General features: G+C 44.9%; 1 non-coding gene and 1 pseudogene across 1 annotated transcript; both read left to right on the top strand.

Annotated features, from left to right (window-relative positions):
* Positions 1–1,376: 1,376 nt before the first annotated feature.
* Positions 1,377–6,453, top strand: LOC147272267 (uncharacterized; annotated as a pseudogene).
* Positions 6,454–18,870: 12,417 nt separating this feature from the next.
* On the top strand, positions 18,871–18,942 carry trnaa-ugc (transfer RNA alanine (anticodon UGC)). Its single transcript has one exon. It is a non-coding gene; the product is annotated as a tRNA-Ala (tRNA).
* Positions 18,943–19,036: the final 94 nt, after the last annotated feature.

Below are 19,036 nucleotides of genomic sequence, written 5' to 3'. Positions count from 1 at the left end.
ATCAGAGTTCAAACCTTCACACAAACACAACAACACCTTCATTTATCAACAAGCTTCACATCTCAAGACACAAACTTGTGACTCCTCCAAGTTCAAATCCTTCTCATCTTTAGAAACATGGTGGAGAGACATTCATTCTTCTCTATCTGGAGGAAGAAAGTCATCTGATAGCAACAAGAAGACCTGAACCTTTGGACTCCAGGAGGACAGTTGAACTTTGTCTGGTTTAGCTGCTCTGAACTGAAAGAGCTGTTATCAGATCCAACATCAAAGTCTGACAAATGAATGCATCACCATGACGATCAAACTGTTGGTGCCATCACCTTCTGATGGAAAATAGAATCTCCAAGAAGCAGCGAGTCCAGGTGAAGGAACCAGCAGCTCTGAACTTTGGAAGGATCTCAGCCCAACATTGACACTAGGAATGTTGATCAAAGCATCAGGAAACACACACACACACACACACACACACACACACAAACACACACACACACACACACACACACACAGTCATTAATCTCTCACCAGGTCACATTTCAGAACTTTCAGCTTTTTGAAATCGTTCATCTTGACACCAATAATCACTGAGATGGTTGGAGAGTCCAGGCAGGACACTCAGGTAACGTCCAGGACGTCAGCACAGGTGAAACTCCATTTAAACCACAAACATCTTGATTGGACGGTCAAATGATGGTTGATCAACCTTTTAATCTTCTGATTCTAGTTCTGTTGAACTCATGACGCTAAAAACTGTCACTTACCAAAGTTTCTCACAGAGAAAAGATCTCGATCCACAGAGCAGACGAGGTGAAATAAACTTCTATTAAATTATGGTCACCTGTGCATGTAATAGAACAGCTTGAACAACATCACATGACTGGACTCTGGTCATCACCATGACAACAGGAGAATAAAGGACAGAGTCCAAGTGCAGCTGCTTTAGTCGAGCTCTTATCAGAGATCAGAGCAGAGATATCAGGAGGAGCATTTCTCCCAGTCAAACCTCCCTCCGGCAGGCAGTGTGGTGGAGAAAGAGATCACCACCATTCTGACAGGTAGAGACGCTTTTTCAAGACATCCCAGCTCAAGTTAAAGACATCTAAAATACACCTTTGCAGACGTCTGCAATTCAAGTCTTCATCAGAAACCTGATGACTCCATTCAAATCTCCACAATGACACAGGAACTCCTGGCTGAAAAGAGAAGATATCATTTCAGTCAGCTCTGGTTGAGAGGAACAAAGGAACACAAGAAGAAATTAAATCAGGATGAAAAAGAAGTCAAGAATCTGGGCTTCTCTAAAGATTTTGCAGCATCAAATAAAGAGAAATGTTGAAGAGCTTTCTGCAGTGCAGCACCATTTCTGGAGTGTGAACATGGAGCCGCACCACATTGGAGAAGTGCAGCAGGTGTTTGACCAGCAGGTGGTGCCACCTCTCGGTGAAGAAAACATCAGAGATGCTTTACCACGAGCTACAACTAGGGACTACGCTAACTAACCGCGGTGATGCAGATCTTCCGTGGAATTCCTTGAGCATCCACATTGTTGGTACCCTTCTGCATCATCAGCAGGTTCAGCAGGATCTCAGGCTCACTGGTGTTTCGCCACTTAACCTGAACACCGCGCCTGAGTGGGGCAGCAAAGACTGACTAGCCTTCACCTGCAGAAGGGTTCAAACTGTGGGCTCTTTTCAACCACAGCCATCTTGAGCTGGACTCGGCTGCTTCAGCTATCTCCTTGGTGGTTTTCTTCAACATTTTGGGATCCAGTCCCACCCTCTGCAGGAAGTAGTTCACGGATTTTGCTGGGAAACCGCGGCAGCCGACTTCGATGGGGTAGCTGGTTGCGTGCAACCCCTTTAACACGGCTTCGTCGAGTAGGTCCTGATATTTGGCTTTCTTGAGTTGGTGGGATGTCACCAACCTCTCTTCCCAGGGTACCGTGAGCTCAGCAACAATGATTGTTTTTGTGCTCCTGGATAGTAAGATGAGGTCTGGTCGGAGCAAGGTCACTACCACATCCTGTGGGAAAACTAGTTTCCGCTTCAGGTCTACCCTCAACTCCCAGTCCGAGGCTCCTTGCAGGATAGAGGGTCGGATCTTGTCTACTGTGTTGGTTTTATGAGTCTTGCCTCATTCCCTCACAAAGGCAATGGTTTGGGACGGTTGGGCTTGCATGTTGTTGTTTGCCTTGACTTGCTGCTGCTCCACCCAGTTCGTGATCACTGTGAGGACCTTGTCATGCCTCCATCTGTACCGCCCTTCTGCCAGTGCTTTTGGACAGCCTGTCAGAATGTGGTTCAGTGTACATGAAACTGCACCACATTGCTTGCAAGATGGGTCTTCTTCTATGCCCCAGATCCTCAGGTTTCCTGGTGTTGGCAGCAGGTTGGCCACAGAGCGCAAAAGAAAGCTCAACTTCCCTTGATTGATCTGCCACAGCTCCTTCCATGATAGTGGTCTATCTTGTGCCTGGTTCCACTGCGTCCATCGGCCCTGGGAGGTGAGCCCGATGGCTTTAACCTGGCGCTCCTCCTCTACTGCTTCTTGAACTCTCTGCACCACAAGGCCTTTTTTGGTCCTGGCATCAGCCCTGCTCTGTTTATGAAGAGACAAAATGAAATGAAGTCATGTTGTTTTAATTTTTCATTTCAAACATCCTGATGATTCAATGCTCCATAAATAATCACCATGGAAAAGTGTTCACACTGAGACTAATATTGAGTCAGCGTGAAACAAATGGTAAAAATTTCCTGAGAGAAAATCCCTTTAAATGTAGAAGAGGAACTCCTCCTCTGGCTGACCAGTAAATCAAGAGCTTCACCTTTTGGCTAAGCTCACCAAGACGGACTGGTTTAGTACCTGCATCACTGTGGATGTCGCCCCAATCTGCCTTTCAATCTACCGCTCGATCCTACCCTCACTCATAAACAAGACCCTGAGATACTAACACTAATACTAATGTTGTGCCAACTCAACCAGACCAAGAGATTAATTCAGAGATGTGACAATTAGTCCAGCTGAAGAAGGCTTTCGGCCTGTGAGGCCTAACACCCCTTTACAAAGCCTGAATTCAAGTGACCACATGCTCTTGAACAAAGGGTCGTAAAATAGGTGTGATGACTCTGACCACTGGCCCCCCTCTGAGAACCTGGCCACTGACCACATCCAAGAACCTGTCAAAATGCTATTGGCTGAGAGCCAGTATCATCCCACAGGAAGTGACATCATTGGCCTCCACATATAAAACTTCAGCGCGAAGAAGATTTTCGCCTCTCAGTGATTTTCTTCTCTCTGTGGTTCTCTTCCCTTGGGTGGTTTTTAATGTCTTCAGAAGATTCAACCCTCCGGTTGTCCACCTCGGACCTCGAGTGCAGTGCAGTGATGACAGAGACTCCACAAGGACAACTCTCTCCCTCCTGTCACAGCGTCCAGAGAAGCCACCGTCGAGCCACGCAACCCGCGTGAACTGGTCTCTGGTGAAAGAAAGCTCATCCCAGCTTCTTCATCCTTCCAGTAACTCCAGAAGACCCTGCAGGCTGCCCCGCCGCCGCTCTGCTGCCCTCCCAGTCGAGCCGAACCACTCTCCGGAACACGGAAACCGAATACCTTACCGCTCCACCGGGTCAAGTAAGGAGTCCTTTAACTAGGCATTTTCTGGGCAGAGAAATAGCTTAGTGTGTTGTATAATGTCTATGAATGTTCTGTTTATGTGACGGAAGTCCTGTAATTAGCAGAAATTACATAGCATTATACGATATTTATTGACGTTAGTTATTAATAATTGTGACATCACAAGAAGGTGTTACCTGTTATTTATACTGCACAAGTGTGTTAACACACATTCTTGGGTTCACCTTTGTTCTTTCCTTCCTTTCTCTCTCTCTCTCTCTCTCTGTCTCTCTCTCGCTAAGCGCTACGCTTAGTTATTAATATTCCGTAAGTTCTACCTCCACGTGCTAACTAGCGGCTTGCTAGCCTCAGCTAGCTAGCCTAGCTGTTAGCCCTGCTGCGACGCTAACTAGTTGTTAGGCAACCAGACTGCCCCTCCCCTTCTTCACTCCCTCACTCACACGTTTACACACACACACACATATTATCACTTGTGTCTTTCGTTTAGATAATCGTTATACCAACGTGTTGCTGATTCATTGATGCACTGTGTTAATAAACATATTTTGATAATATGAGAGAAGTCGTAGTGTCTTTTGTGTACGAACTTGTGGTCACATGTCTAAGCAATAGTCAGTGCTCGGATCTCATCCTTCAACATCAGAGCTGTCCCTAGGTAGTTAACATCACAGAATATTGACTGTTTAGTAGATAAACTCTGTTCAAGACTGATAACTGTTACAAGTTTGGTCATATTATAGTTTCCCTGTACTCATCAGGGTGGTACCCCGAATAATTAATATTTAATATTAATTCGTAATTTATAATAGTAGTTATAGGCAACAGAACATATGGTGGTTTCACCAAAACACACCTTTTTCTGACCAAAAAACCTAGAAAACAAGCTTTTTGTAAAAAGAAACATAATCCAAGCAGAACAGTGACCAACAGTAATATTTTTTTGGATTTAGTGACACCTCAATGTGTGTCATTGTCATTGACATTGTCATAGTATACAATTACAATGACAAAAAGTTATAAATATAAAAAAACATAATAGGGTCTTCGCCAGAAGTACCTTCTGGCTCAGGCCCTAATAAATTATAAATATATATAAAGCAAAGTGAATGAACAACAAAGTATCAAAGTGTCAACAAAGTACAATTTTGTCATCTTTTCTGCTCTTGACCAAAAGTCATCATTCTCTCCTCATACGCCCATACTCGGCTGTCGCCGGCGACAGGGGCCGTGAGGGCTACGCCGCGATGAGTAGGAGGGCCGCCGTGGTGAGCACGGAAGCCTAGGACGCGGGCCCGGGTGGAACTGCTGTGGGTGCAGATCTTGGTGGTAGTAGCAAATATTCTAGGTTTTAACTTCTAGGTTCTAACTTTGAAGGCCGAAGTGGAGAAGGGTGTTGAACAAGGGTCAGCTGGTCCTAAGAGATGGGCAAACGCTGTTCGGAAGGGTGGGACGATGGCGCCCCTGGCCGATCGAAAGGGAGTCGGGTTCAGATCCCCGAATCTGGAGTGGCGGAGATAGGCGCCGCAAGTCCCCTCTTGATGTCTTTGGACTGTGGGAGGAAGCTGGAGTACCAGAGAGAACCTACGCAGGCACAGGGAGAACATGCAGACTCCACACAGAAAGATCCTGTGCTGGAGCCGGGGCTCAAACCTGGAAACTTCTTGCTGTGCGGTGACAGTGCTGACCATTCAACTTTCTTGGATCCCTCCCTCTACCTGCGTTGCAGTAAGCATGTGACCTCACTTCCTGTTTGTGCATTGCTGAACGTAGTGCTTTGCTTGCTGTGCTAGCATGTGACCAAGTGTGATCATCCCTGCTAATTCCTTATTCGTTGACAAATTACCTTCCGAAACTACACATCTATTTGCTTTATTTGGCCTAAGTTTAAAGACTGTCTGATAACTCTCAAACTCTCCACTCTAAGCTAGCAATGGCTTCCCATCTCTCCTCTCTCCTGCTCAGTGCACCACATATTTAGCTACTCCTCAGCCTCCTTTAGAGATACGGATAAGTGCGTTTAATGTAGTTTGTTTGTAGCGTTGGAGGTGAGGCTTAGCGAGGTTGAATTGGACCTGCGGCGGCTCTGCACCGATGGATCCAATCAATTAGCCGCTAGAGCTAGCCAGGTCCCATTAGCTGGTGCAGACCGTCTTAGCTTAGCCCCAACTAGCGTTCCCCTGGCAGCTCCAGAGCAGCCGGGAAACCAGGGCGACTGGGTGACTGTCCAAAGGAAGCATAGTCCGAAGCAGAAGCCTGCTGTCAGCGACAAACCACCACTTCACGTCTCCAACCGGTTCTCCCCACTCGGCAACACACCCGCCGAGAAATCTACTCTGGTAATTGGAAGTTCCATTCTGAGAAACATGAAATTAGCGACACCGGCGACCACAGTGAAGTGCATTCCAGGGGCCAGAGCAGGTGACATCGAGTCAAATTTAAAACTGCTGGCTAAAAGTAAACGTAAATACGATAAAATCATTAGCCACGTCGGCGGTAATGACATCCGACTATGCAAGTCGGAGATCACAAAAATTAATTTTGAGTCGGTGTGTACATTTGCGAAGACGATGTTGGACTCCGTAGTGTTCTCTTGACCCCTGCCTAATCGGACCAGCGACGACATGTTTAGCCGCATGTCGTCGTTCAACCTCTGGCTGTCAAGGTGGTGTCCAGCAAACCAAGTGGGCTTCATAGATAATTGGAAAACATTCTGGGGGAGACCTGGTCTGATTAGGGAGGGACGGCATCCATCCCACGTTGGACGGCGCTGCTCTCATTTCCAGAATTATGGCCCAGTTTATAATAGAACCAAAACCCTGACAACCCAGAGTTCAGACCAGGAAGCAGAGCTGCCATCTTACACGCTTCTCTGCACGTCCATTAGGACAGTTACCCACCCAAAACTACATAGAGACTGTGTCTGTCCCCCGACCACGTCAGTTTCCTTATTCCAATTCGACTTGTAGAGGAGTCAATCAGAAAAACCTAATCAAAATTAACACAACCACTAAAATAACAAACAAAAAAAATCTAAAAATTAGATGACTTTGACAGTTTTTCTACTGTTAGCCTTGATGAGCTCAGTTCAATGATTTCCTCCTCTAAACCATCCACCTGTCTTCTAGACCCCATCCCAACTAAGCTGCTTAAGGACTCTCTACACCTCGTTAGCACCTCCTGGTCTTATTAGATCCTAGTGCAGCTTTTGATACCATTGATCACCATATCCTTCTACGAAGACTGGAACATGTCATTGGCATTAAAGGAACTGCACTTAACTGGTTCAGGTCATATTTACTAGGTCGATCTCAGTTCGAACTAACTCATGATAAACCCTCAGAAACCACTGCAGTCACTTACAGTGTTCCACAAGGCTCTGTGCTTGGACCAATCCTCTTCACCCTTTATCTGCTCCCTCTCGGTCACATTATTAGGAAACACTCAATTAATTTTCACTGTTATGCTAACGACACACAGCTGTACTTATCAATGCATCCACATGAAATAAATCAGCTGACTAAACTGGAGGCCTGTCTAAAGGAGATAAAAACTTGGATGAACCCTTATTTCCTTTTATTAAACTCTGATAAAACCAAAGTCATTGTCCTGGGCCCAAAACATCTTAGAGACACCCTATCTAATGAGATAGGTACCCTGGAAGGAATTACCTTGGCCCCCAGCACGACCGTAAGGAACCTAGGAGTTCTCTTTGATCAGATTTGTCCTTTCATGCCCACATTAAGAAAATTTATAGGACTGCTTTCTTTCATTTACAAAATATTGCTAATATCAGACATCCTGTCTCAAAAGGATGCAGAAAAACTAGTCCATGCCTTTGTCACTTCCAGGCTGGATGACTGCAATTCCCTCCTATCAGGCTGCACCAGTAGGTCCCTAAAGACTCTCCAGCTGGTCCAAAATGCTGCTGCCTGCGTGTTGACAAGAACTAGTAGAAGAGACCATGTCTCTCCTGTACTGGCCTCTCTGCATTGGCTCCCTGTCAAATTTAGAATAGAATTCAAAATTCTCCTTCTAACATACGAAGTCCTCAACAGTCAGGCACCTTCATATTTGACAGAGCTCCTAGTCCCCTATTATCCAGCTAGAACCCTTCGCTCCCAGGATACGGGGTTACTGGTGGTTTCTAGAGTTTCTAAAAGTAGAATTGAGCCAGAGACTTCAGCTGTCAGGCTCCCCTCCTGTGGAACCGTCTCCCAGTTTTGGTCCGGGATGCAGACACCCTCTCGACCTTTAAGAGCAGACTCAAGACCTTCCTTTTTGATCAGGGATCAAAAGCTGCTATATGATATATGCTGCTATAGGCTTAGGGTGCTGGGGGATCTCCGATGGTGCACTGGGCTTCTCTCTACTCCTCTCTGTCCTCCTATATTTGTGATACATAATTCATACTCATACATATTACTAACTCGTCTTCTTCTCCGGAGCCTTCGGGCTCCCCTAATTCCAGATCCCGGGTGCTGCTGGAGGAGTCTGCAGACCTGAAGAGGCTCAAGCTGCCACCCGAAGCTCCACCTGCTCATGTCCCCATCTGTCCATCAGTCTCTTCCCTTTCTCTCTCTCTTTATCTCTGTCCCACTCTTTCCTTCTGCATATCTGTCTTCCTCCATTGTCTGTCTTTGTCTCTGCCCTGCTCTCCTGCTCTCTTTCCCCCCCAACCGGTCAAAGCAGAAGGCCGTCCCCATTGAGCCTGGATCTGCTCAACGTTCCTGCTTGTTCAAAGGAAGGTTTTCATCGCCGCTGTGGCAGGATTTGCTTGCTGATGGAGAATTGTTGAGTGTAAATTCATTGAAGGAGTGTGGTACTGGACCTGCTCTACCTGTAAAGTGTCATGAGATAACTTTTGTTGTGATTTGGCTCTATATAAATAAAATTGACTTGACTTGACTACTGCACCACTGTGTTGCCCATATTTAGAAACCTCCTTGTGATACCATTTAATATCCTGCAATAGTAATGGACCATCAATGGCAACGTGTTGATGAATAATACATCAAGGAGTAAAAAGTATTGTGTGGTCAAATTTGGGATCACTTTGATTTTCTATGATGGGAAGGAGGGATCAAGACATCCTGTGCTTTTCATCTTGTGTGTGTGTTTGTGTGCATGTGTGTGTGTGTGTTTTAAATGCACTTAGGAGACCAAAACCTGTCCTATTATCAGATTTGAATTTGTGTGTAAATGTTGGGTTCTAAGAATGACATGATCGCTGTCATGAATTCCAGGGCAAACGACATCAAAGCCAGAATTCTAAGATCAAAGCAGCAAACCAACCAGAAAAGGTCTTTGTAGACTGAGACATGGACACAACACTGACAAATTGATGCTTCCAAAGATCAGTCAACACTCCTATCAGGCTTGTAAATGTCAGGTGACACAAGTCTCAGCTCACAAAGGACTTGAGTTCCAACTTGAAGAAAACTTTCCTTCACATCACGAGAGGCTCACCAAAAAGCTCAGGGTGAAGTTGGTTTCTGTTAGGAAAACAATGCTATTTTTCTCTTGATAGAAGACAAATAATTTGAAGCAACTTTTCCAATCCGCTATTGACGATGTAAATGTGTCATTGGTGAAATGGTGCATCAGTGATCAGGCAGTGTTCAGATTTGTCTCTGCTTGGTTCTGTTCACCTCACTGCAACTGGTAGGAAGAAGTGCCTTGGTTCTCTGCACCATCATAGAATGGAGCCTTGTTTCATTTTCTTTATCAGGCTCAACTGCTGGATCTGCTTCCTCTTTGTGTTCCTCCTAAACTATCAGGAGTGAACTGTATAGTACATGTGGATGTTGTACATACAGAGTACATGGAGGACAGGGGAATATGGGCTGCTTGCAATGAGTGTGTCTGCACCTTTGCTTTACAACATATGACAATGGACTGAGGTTCAAGTAGGACATCACTGGAACAAATATTCACCCCTGATTGTTGTCTGAAAGGAGAACCCAGTTCATGGGCGACTTCCAAACTTGACTTCAGTTGAACTCAGGATATTTTTTTTAACTCTTTGATCTCAGAATGTTGTCTTTGATGTCACAGTGACAGAATGGACAACACCTTTCTATGTCAGAGGAAGCAGAATGACATCAGCATCAAGACATTCAGAGCCTTCAGAAACATGTTGATGGTTTCACCAAAGAGGGACTAGTTCAGTAAATGTGTTCAGGCTGCTGAGAATTTGGGTTCAAGATGGAGTTCAAGGTTTTAGCGAGTCAGAAAAACGTTTCATGGCTCAGAAAACAGAGGACGGCTGATGAAGAGACCTCAGCCTGACCTCACAATGACTGTCATCAAGGAAGAGGGGATAGCAGACATCACATGAGGGGAGAGAAAATAGAGCAGCAAATAGAAAGAGAGGAGGAACAACTTGTTTGAATAAAAAAAAAAACTAAAAGAGAGTCAGAGCAAATGGAGCAGCCCTGAGTAACAGCGGACAGCGCTAGTGGACAGATGTGACATCATCATGGTCTCACTGCCTGCTTTGTTCATATCTCAATGGAATGTTGTGTTGAAACCTTTACTGTAGAACTGCAATCAGCTGAGAGCTCAATGTTGTTGGAACAATGCAGCTCCACATGTGACTAATGTGATGAACAGGTTTTTATTGAGCTGCAAGTTTGAGAGCAACAATCAAAATGGAGCAGCAAACATGATGTCTGCGTTGGATTGATCATTTCCTGTCCTGGATCAACTCCTCGCTCACCCTGGTCTCTCTCTCTTTCTCTTCCCCACCTCTCTCTCTCTCTCCTCTCCTCCCTCACCTCCATCTCTCTCCAGCCCTTTTTAGACAGAAAATGTGCCAAATTTGCTGCCCAGTAGAGGCGGGAATTTGCCGTCTTGTCTGTGTGAAATGGAGGCGTAATATTTCTCTTTTTTAAAAAAGATGCCACTTATGTGTGGACATAAACATGTGATGTGATGGGCAGCACAAAGTTGTGTGTGAACAGTGACAACATACACAACAACAGAGACATGCTCCCATGGCTTCTCCTACCACTGTTATGCTGACGACACTCAGCTTTTCCTCTCTTTTCCACCTGATGACAGAACGGTCTCATATCGTATATCAGCGTGTCTGGCTGATATCTCCACATGGATAAGGAACGCCACCTTCAACTGAATCTGTCTAAGACTGAACTTATGGTCTTTCCAGCTTGTCCATCTGTTCAGCCTCAGGTCAGTGTCCAACTTGACTCAAGCCTACTTGTGCCCACAAACTCAGCCAGAAACCTGGATGTCATGATTGATGACCAGCTGACCTTTAAGGTTCATGTGGCCTCTGTTTCTCGGTCTTGCCGTTATGCCCTCTAAAACATCAGGAAGGTCAGACCCTTCCTGACCCAACAGACCACACAGCTTCTGGTTCAGGCTCTTGTCATCTCGCGCATTGACTACTGCAACTCTCTTCTGGCAGGCCTCCCTGCATGCTCATTCAAGCCTCTGCAGATGACCCAGAATGCAGCAGCACGTCTGGTCTTCAACCAGCCCAAAAGGGCACATGTCACCCCGCTGCTGGTTTCTCTTCACTGGCTTCCAGTGGCAGCCAGAATCAAATTCAAGGCACTTCTCTTGGCTTACAAAACAATCACAAGAACGGCTCCAGCCTACCTGGAATCCCTGATCCAGGTCTACTCTCCTTCTCGCCCACTACGCTCTGCATGCGAAAGACGCCTGGTGCTTCCAGCCCAGCGCTGCTCCAAATCTCTAGCCAGACTCTTCTCTTCTGTTGTTCCAAAATGGTGGAACTGTCATGACTCGGCTCAGGAGCCATGACAAAAAGAAGGGGAGAGACACAGTAGTTTATAAAGAAATGGATAAGTTTACTTAACAAAAGCAAGGATAACTAAAAATACTCAATACAGGTATGAGGTGTGTCGTCAGTGGTGTATGTATGGGACATGGTGTGGAGAGTGTTGTATGGTGTGAACATAAAATGCTAAGATGGCCGAAGCCAACCAAACCAAAAGGTGCCGGGCATGTGGAGGAAGAGAGAAAACGGCCTGATCAGCCAGCCTTTTATACCCCTGGGAGCACTAGCCAGGTGCTCCCAGTTGGACTAATTGGCCCCTCCTCCTGAGGCCTGCAGGGAAACAAACAGAACATCAGATATGGGGAAAAACAACATAAGCAGACCCAGTAAGGCAGGAGGCCATCACAGAGCGAACTACCGAACTCTGTGCGTTCTGCTGAGTCCCTTTCTACTTTTAAGAGACAATTGAGGACTCAATTGTTCAGAGAGCACCTCAGCACTTAACCTGACTCTTCCCCTCTTTGTCCTGTGGGGTAGAATAAGTCAGAGGGTCCAAGACCCAGCACTTAGTGATTATGTAGCACTAACTGTGTTGTGTGATGTTATATGTTTGAAAAAAATAAAAAATAAAAAAGAGGGGGGGGGGCACGCTTCTTCTGCCACTAGATGGCAATACCTTTGACCAAATCACAACTGAAGCACTTTTGCGCTTACTATGGGTTTTTCCTTAAGTCTGAATTCTTGCTTGTGTTGTACGTCACTTTGGACAAAAGCGTCTGCTAAATGAAATTGTAGTATTGTAGATCCCTGATTCTGAGTTTAGTCATTTGGAGGTTGATCTCACAGTAGATAAAACTGCAGGTTCACTACCAGCATCTCTAGACTCCATCACTCCTTTTAAAAAGAAGATCATTAAACAACAGAGAACAGCTGTGAGGTAGAATTCATCACCAGGCAAATAAAGCAAGAGGCAGTATCGTCTTAAAACGTACAGTATAAGAAGGTCCTCAGTAAAGCCAGAGCCTCCTATTATTCATCACTAACAGAGGAAAATAAAAACAGTCCAGGTTTCTTTCCAGCACCTCAGCTAAACTGACGGAGTCTTGACTCTGTCGACCCTGGATTCCTTCAGCTCTCAGTAGAGACAATTTTAGGAGCTTCTTTGATGACAAAATATGAACTATTAGGGCTCAAATTAATCAGCTCCTGTCCTCAAGAGATTCTAATTTACCTGTAAACTCAGTCAACATAGAAACTGCTGTTAAACCAGATATTTCTTTTGACCACTTTTATCAAATTAACAATTCAGAACTTCATTCAATAATGACCTCATCCAAACCTTCATCCTGTCTCTTAGATTGTTTTCTACTAGGCTGCTTAAGGAGGTCTTCCCTCAGTGAGCACCTCTTTATTAAATCTGATTCCTCTGTCTGTAGTAACAGGATATGAACCACAGTCCTTGAAGGTAGCTGTCATTAAACCACTGCTTCAGAAGCCTCCTCTAGACCCTGAGGTTCTAGCCAACTACGGACTAATAGCTAACCTCCCCTCCTCTCTAAAATCCTGGAGAAAGCAGCTGCTAATCAGCTGTGTGACTTCCTCCATAACAAGAGTTGATTTGAGGATGTTCAGTCTGGTTTTAGACCACAGCACAGAGACAGCACTGGTAGAAATTACTAACACCTTTAATTTCATCAGATGATGGCTTTGAGTCTGTCCTGGTCCTGTTAGACCTCAGTGATGCCTGTGACACAGCTGACCATCAAATCCTGCTACACAGACTTGAACACTCAGTTGGCATTAAGGGAACATTAAACTGGTTTAAATCATATTCATCAGGTTGATTTCAGTTTGTAGATGTTAAAGATAAATCTTCTACACAAACCAAAGTTAAACACGGTGTTCCTCAAGGTTCAGTGCTGGGGCCGATACTCTTCACTTTATATATGCTTCCTTTAGGTCATATTACTGGGAAACACTCCATACATTTCCATTGTTACACAGATGATACTCAATTATATTTATCAATAAAGCTGGATGAAGGCCAACAGTTGTCTACAACTCCATGCATTAGTTACATCTAGGCTGGACTATTGTAGTTCTTTATAATCAGGCTGCACCAACAAGTGGTTAAAGACTCTGCAGCAGCACACCTACTGACAGGAACTAGGAAGAGAGACCATCAGAACAAGAACATACACTCATATAAGATAGTCTGAATACACTCTAAGATAATTCAGTGTTTGATAGGGGATGAATACATCAATATAAAGGTCAGTAATTGGTACCAAGTGGATCTTTCCATGGTGACCTCAGAGAAAATAAGATCAGCCCTCACACCCTTATATCCAATGGTGGCTCCATTATTTCAGTTGAACTGCATTCTCTCAAAAACACTTTTTAAAACCAGAACCTCAGAGTTGCGTCTCAACCACCATGATTAATTTCAGTTTCTACTCAGCTTGAGAAACACCAACACAGAATAGGCAAAGGACGTGTTTCTGTTTTGTGACTATAGATTATAGCCTGTTTAAGAATAATCGGTAATTGGCCGAAACTGGCCAATAATCGCCGATTTTTTCAGAAAAAAAATGCAGGGAATAAGACATGGTTTAACTTTTAAAGGATACCCCGACCCGACGTTAGGCTATTTGCCCAGTAGAGGGCGCACCAACTTCATGACAAACTCATTATTCACATCACAGCACTGCAGATTGACTGGACTGGACCAGGCAGCGACAGGGACTCACGGAGGTGACTGTGTCCGCCTCAGAGGTAGATAAACCAGTTTGGGAAATAAACTTATACACTAAGAGTGGAGTTGATATTGAAATAATGACACATGAGTTAGGTTCAGGCTGCACAGTGGTGCAGTGGTCAGCACTGTTGCCTCACAGCAAGAAGGTTCCGGGTTCGAATGCCAGCTCGGGCTCGGGATCTTTCTGTGTCGGGTCTGCATGTTCTCCCCGTGCCTGCATGGGTTCTGTCCGGGTACTCCCGCTTCCTTCCACCATCCAAAGACATGCAATTTGAGACGAGGCTGATTGGGGTTTGACGAAGGGTTTGACGCATCACAGTTTGATGTTGAAGCTTCAGCACGACACAATGATAAGGGAGCGTCTGAAAAGAAGACATTAAGATAGACCTCAATATGTTCTTTTAATCCCCTTATTTCAAGTGTTGTCAGTCTGTAAATGTCAGAAATCCAAAGTGCAATAAAAAAAACAACAACAACAACCCAGAACAAAACCTTTGTACGTATTTACCCATTTTCTTCTTCTTGGCGACTAACAAAGGTTCCCCTCTGGTTAATGGGTGCTCCTTTTTCTGTGAATTCTTCCCCGCAATGTTGGAAGCTGTTTTTACACAGAAGGAAAGCAGCTGAAATGAACAAGTGTGTTTGTGTAGACACCGACGCATCCCCGAGCATCGCTGTGTAAAGGGGTTACACACGTACAGCAGGACCCGATTTGAACTCCGTACTGTCACATTTGTTTAGACGTGCCTTCGATCTTTAAAAGTTAAGGACAGAATTCAGGTTATGAACAGATTGGGGATGTGTATGTACCTGTAGAGCCACAGAGTTTGTTGGTACTGGAGGAAGCTGCTGCGTTGGTTCTCACCGATGGTGGCCTGAGACCTGGTGCGGCTCTCTGGATACCTGATGGTATGCTGCTCACCTGGGGTCTCTGCAGTCAACAGTTGGGCTGCTTTAATCCCAATGGAGGCACAGGAAGAAAACCGTTCTCATACATCCCAGAAAGATTACACACAGTAATGCTTAACGTATAGTTATAACCGAAGAGAAAAAAATAAAATAAATTTTAAAAAATATATTAAAATTTACACATACTTATATATACCTGTTGTTGTAGCACGCAAGTTGTTGTACGGTAGTTTGTTATTCCTGCGATTTAAAAGAAAATACAGAGGATGTTGTAAACTGAGATTCAGTGCATGTGTCAGTTTTGTATTTTCATGTTTATGGATCATAACTTGAGTAGATTTAAAATGATGAAACTGGCATCGATGCCAAAGAGTATTTGTCTCACATCTGATTAAAGACAATTAAGAAAAGCATGAAATTGTAAAGAGGACGCAGCTCTTTGAGATACAGAGACGATTATGAGAGAGGAAAAAAATCCTCCTCATCTCAGGAGAAAATATTTCGAATGAATTGTAAAAATTGCAATCACAAAAATGCGTTTTTGCAGAGTTCATGTCATGCTATCATTGCTCGAGCCTACCTCCTGTGTTGCAGCAGGAGCTGAGGCTTGAGGTCTTCGTCTCATTACGGGCAGACCTGAGGTCAGTGGCTCACCCCGTCCTGCAAGTGTGGGGGCCGCCTTTTAGTTTAACAGGTGGGAACCAGCTTTAGCAGGCGGCAAAAGGGATTTAGTAACATGTTGTGTCCAGAATGTCTTTCGCCCGCTGACGATGTTTGATGGAGCGTCTGATGACACCTGCCCCACCGGCTTGCATTTCTGCACCACTTGAAATTTGACTTCATTTGGCAGCGGATGAGTTCACCATCATAAGAGAAGCACTTCTAGTGCTTGCTCCATTCCATCAAGCGACAGTGGAGTTGTCTGAAGAGAGGCGAGTATCAGGGTCAAAGGTCATCCCGATGATGAAAATGCTCCATCTTGCACTTGAGCGTCACGCTTCAGCCTTGCTCACTCAGGCAGCCATACACCTACACGAGCACCTGAAGCGTCGAGTCACAGCCACTGCTTCCAGTCTGGAGTCTGAGTGTGTTGACCCTAGCAACACTTCTAGACCCAAGATTCAAATCATTTGGGGTCCTCCAGGTGCACCGAGGCTGTAACCAGACTGCGGTCTGAGTGTGCGCGAGTCATCGGGCGCACAAACGAGGCCCAGCCCGGACCATCATCACAGCTCTCTGCAACCACATCAGGCCTGTTGTTCATCATTATTCGTTTGTTTTTTGAAATTGTACTAAAATGCCAATTTTGTTTTGCTTTTTTTTCTTTTAGATGACCTGTGACAGCACTTGGATGATGAAGTGGGGAGACTTGGAAGAAGTGCAACTGCAGTTACAATCTCTGAAGTAAAGCAATACTTAGCAGAAGGGAATATTGGACAGACTCAAGATCCTCTGGTACATTGGAAGAGCCAGCGGACTGCCTATCCCAACCTCTTCCTGCTGGCCAAAGAGTTCCTGTGTACGTCGGCATCATCAGTGCCATGTCAGCTTGTGTGTCACAATCCCTGTCTTGTGCTTCATGTTGTATTTTGTAGTCATGTCCTGTCTGCCTGACCTCCCTCTGTGATTACCTTATGTGTCTCACCTGGGTGATTGCACCACCTGTGTCTTGTTTTCCCTCATGTATTTAACTCCTGTGTTTTCACGTTTGTTCTTGGTCCATTGCGTTTGGTTTTCGTGTCGTGCGTTTAGTTTACGTGTCATGTTGTGTTGTTGTGCGTTTAGTTTACATGTTGTCATGGCAAGTTTAATGTCCCTAATCAAGTGTCACGAGTTTTCCAATCACTAGTTCTCCAGTTGTCAGTCATGGTCTACCAGTCTCCCATCCCGAGTCGAGTCGTCAAGCCTTCCCGTAATAAACAAAACCTTTGGTGCACCATTCAACTGTCTGCGCTTGGGTCTTCATCCCCCCTCACCTCCACCTCGCAAAAGTGTTCTCCACGGCAGGAGAAATCGCTTGCAAGAAAAGCAACAAACTTAATTTTAAAACACAGGAAAAACTTATTTTTTTGAATAAAATTTTTAAAAACAAAGTCCACAAGCATCCTCATTCAAATTATGATACATGTTCACATTGTGTAAAGATATTGAATGATACAATATGAATGCAAAGACTTAAATGATGTTATTGTATACACTCGGTCATCATATCAGTGTAAGATCGGTCTGTCAAGTAGGTTGCCTGCAGGGATTTTTTAAGTCCAGCAGGTGTCAGTATTCAGTGACACAGTATCAACACAGTGTGTCATTGTGTCGACATGCTTCATGATGCCTCATCGACCCATCACTACTTGTGGGGGTCCACAGTGACGTCGATGTGGGCCTTGACCAGCCTCTCTCAGTACTTCATGACTACCGTGGTGAGTCCAATGGGTTGGTAGACATTTAGGCCTGTCACTGTGGAGCACTTGGAGACAGGAACAATCGTGGCAGTCTTTAGGCAGGTTGGGACGGATGACAGCGCCTCAGACAGCTGTTGTGCACAGTCCTTCAGTACATGCCCCATGATGTTGTCAAGGCCTGCAGCTTTGCAAGGGTTGATTCCCTGAAAGGTCTTCCTCACATCTGCTGTGGTCACACTGAGGGGCGTGTCGTCAGGTGGTGGTGTAAGTCTGGTGCTGGGGGGTTGTCGTGGTCGTCGAAGCGGACAGGAAACTGATTAAAGGAGTGAGGCACTGGACCTGCTCTACTTGTGAAGTGTCATGAGATGACATTTGTTGTGATTTGGCACTTTACAAATGAAACTGACTTGACTGAAATGGAAACTGTCTGGGGGAGTGTAGCCTCCATCAGTTATGTGTTTGATCTGTGAATTCTGTGTTTGATCTGTGAATTCTGTCTTTGATCTCTGGGTTCTGAGCATTGATCTCCTGCTTCAGTCATTGATCTCTGACTGATTCTAAACTCATCAAAGGATCACATCAGCATATTTGTCCAGACTCCAGATGGTGATTTTACCAAGTGCACCACAGCAGTCCTTGTTGCTGTCTGCTGTTGTGACACAGCAAAGTAAGGAAACAGCCTGACGGTACTCAGGAGGAAATTCAAAATCCTAGATGGAGGTGAATCTAGACCTGCTCATGTTGGCCATCCTTGATGAACTTGGGTGGTACTCTGGTGCAGGGGATGAGGTCATGGAGATGATCTGGGAGCAGTTCTGGATGTTTAATGCTGTGATGAAGACAGAGTGGTGGCAAAATGGACAAAATGGGTCAACGTCAAATGAAATTTGTAACCTATTTGAAGTCTTATTTTGTGTATGATGGACATTTTTAAAGTCACAAATGATTTTTGACTGAATATCCTGGATCCTGTGGCGCCTGATGAGGAGACAACTTGAGTACAAAGTAGGAGAAGAGGGTTTTTGGAGGAGGGATATTTTTGCAGTGTAACAAGTCAATAATAACTGTGGCAAAATGTCCTCATTTTTCAAAATGTCCTTACCAAGATGGTTTGTAATTCTGTCTCTAACAAAGATCAGATGTTGTCTCATCTAGAACATCAACAGTTTACTGTTGTTGGCAGGACTCCAACATGAGAAGGGAGACCCCAATGGATTTCTAGTCCATCGCCTTCACCTCTCAGCCACAACAACCACATTCACACACGTTCAGGGAGAAAATCTAAAGCCCACACAGAGAAATCCCATCACAGGCTGAGTTCCTTTTTTCCCTGAAATGAAGAAAAAAAAAGGTTGTGTTTGTATTTGTGTTTGCTGCATCAGTTAAACAGTGACTCTAACAGAGGGGATGTAGCTCAGTGGTAGAGCGCATGCTTTGCATGTATGAGGCCCCGGGTTCAATCCCTGGCATCTCCAGCTGGTCCTTTGTAGCCTTCATCTTATCAGCTAAAATGATCCATAAATGTGACAACTGTTGATAACAAACTACACACTAAGCTAAACTACTGTA

This window comes from Aulostomus chinensis, chromosome 1 (genome assembly GCF_037954235.1).
Source record: "Aulostomus chinensis isolate RoL2024-O1b breed Wild chromosome 1, RoL_Achi_v1.0, whole genome shotgun sequence".
Classification (NCBI taxonomy): Eukaryota; Metazoa; Chordata; class Actinopteri; order Syngnathiformes; family Aulostomidae; genus Aulostomus; species Aulostomus chinensis.
This window is presented reverse-complemented; position numbering and strand designations above follow the sequence as displayed.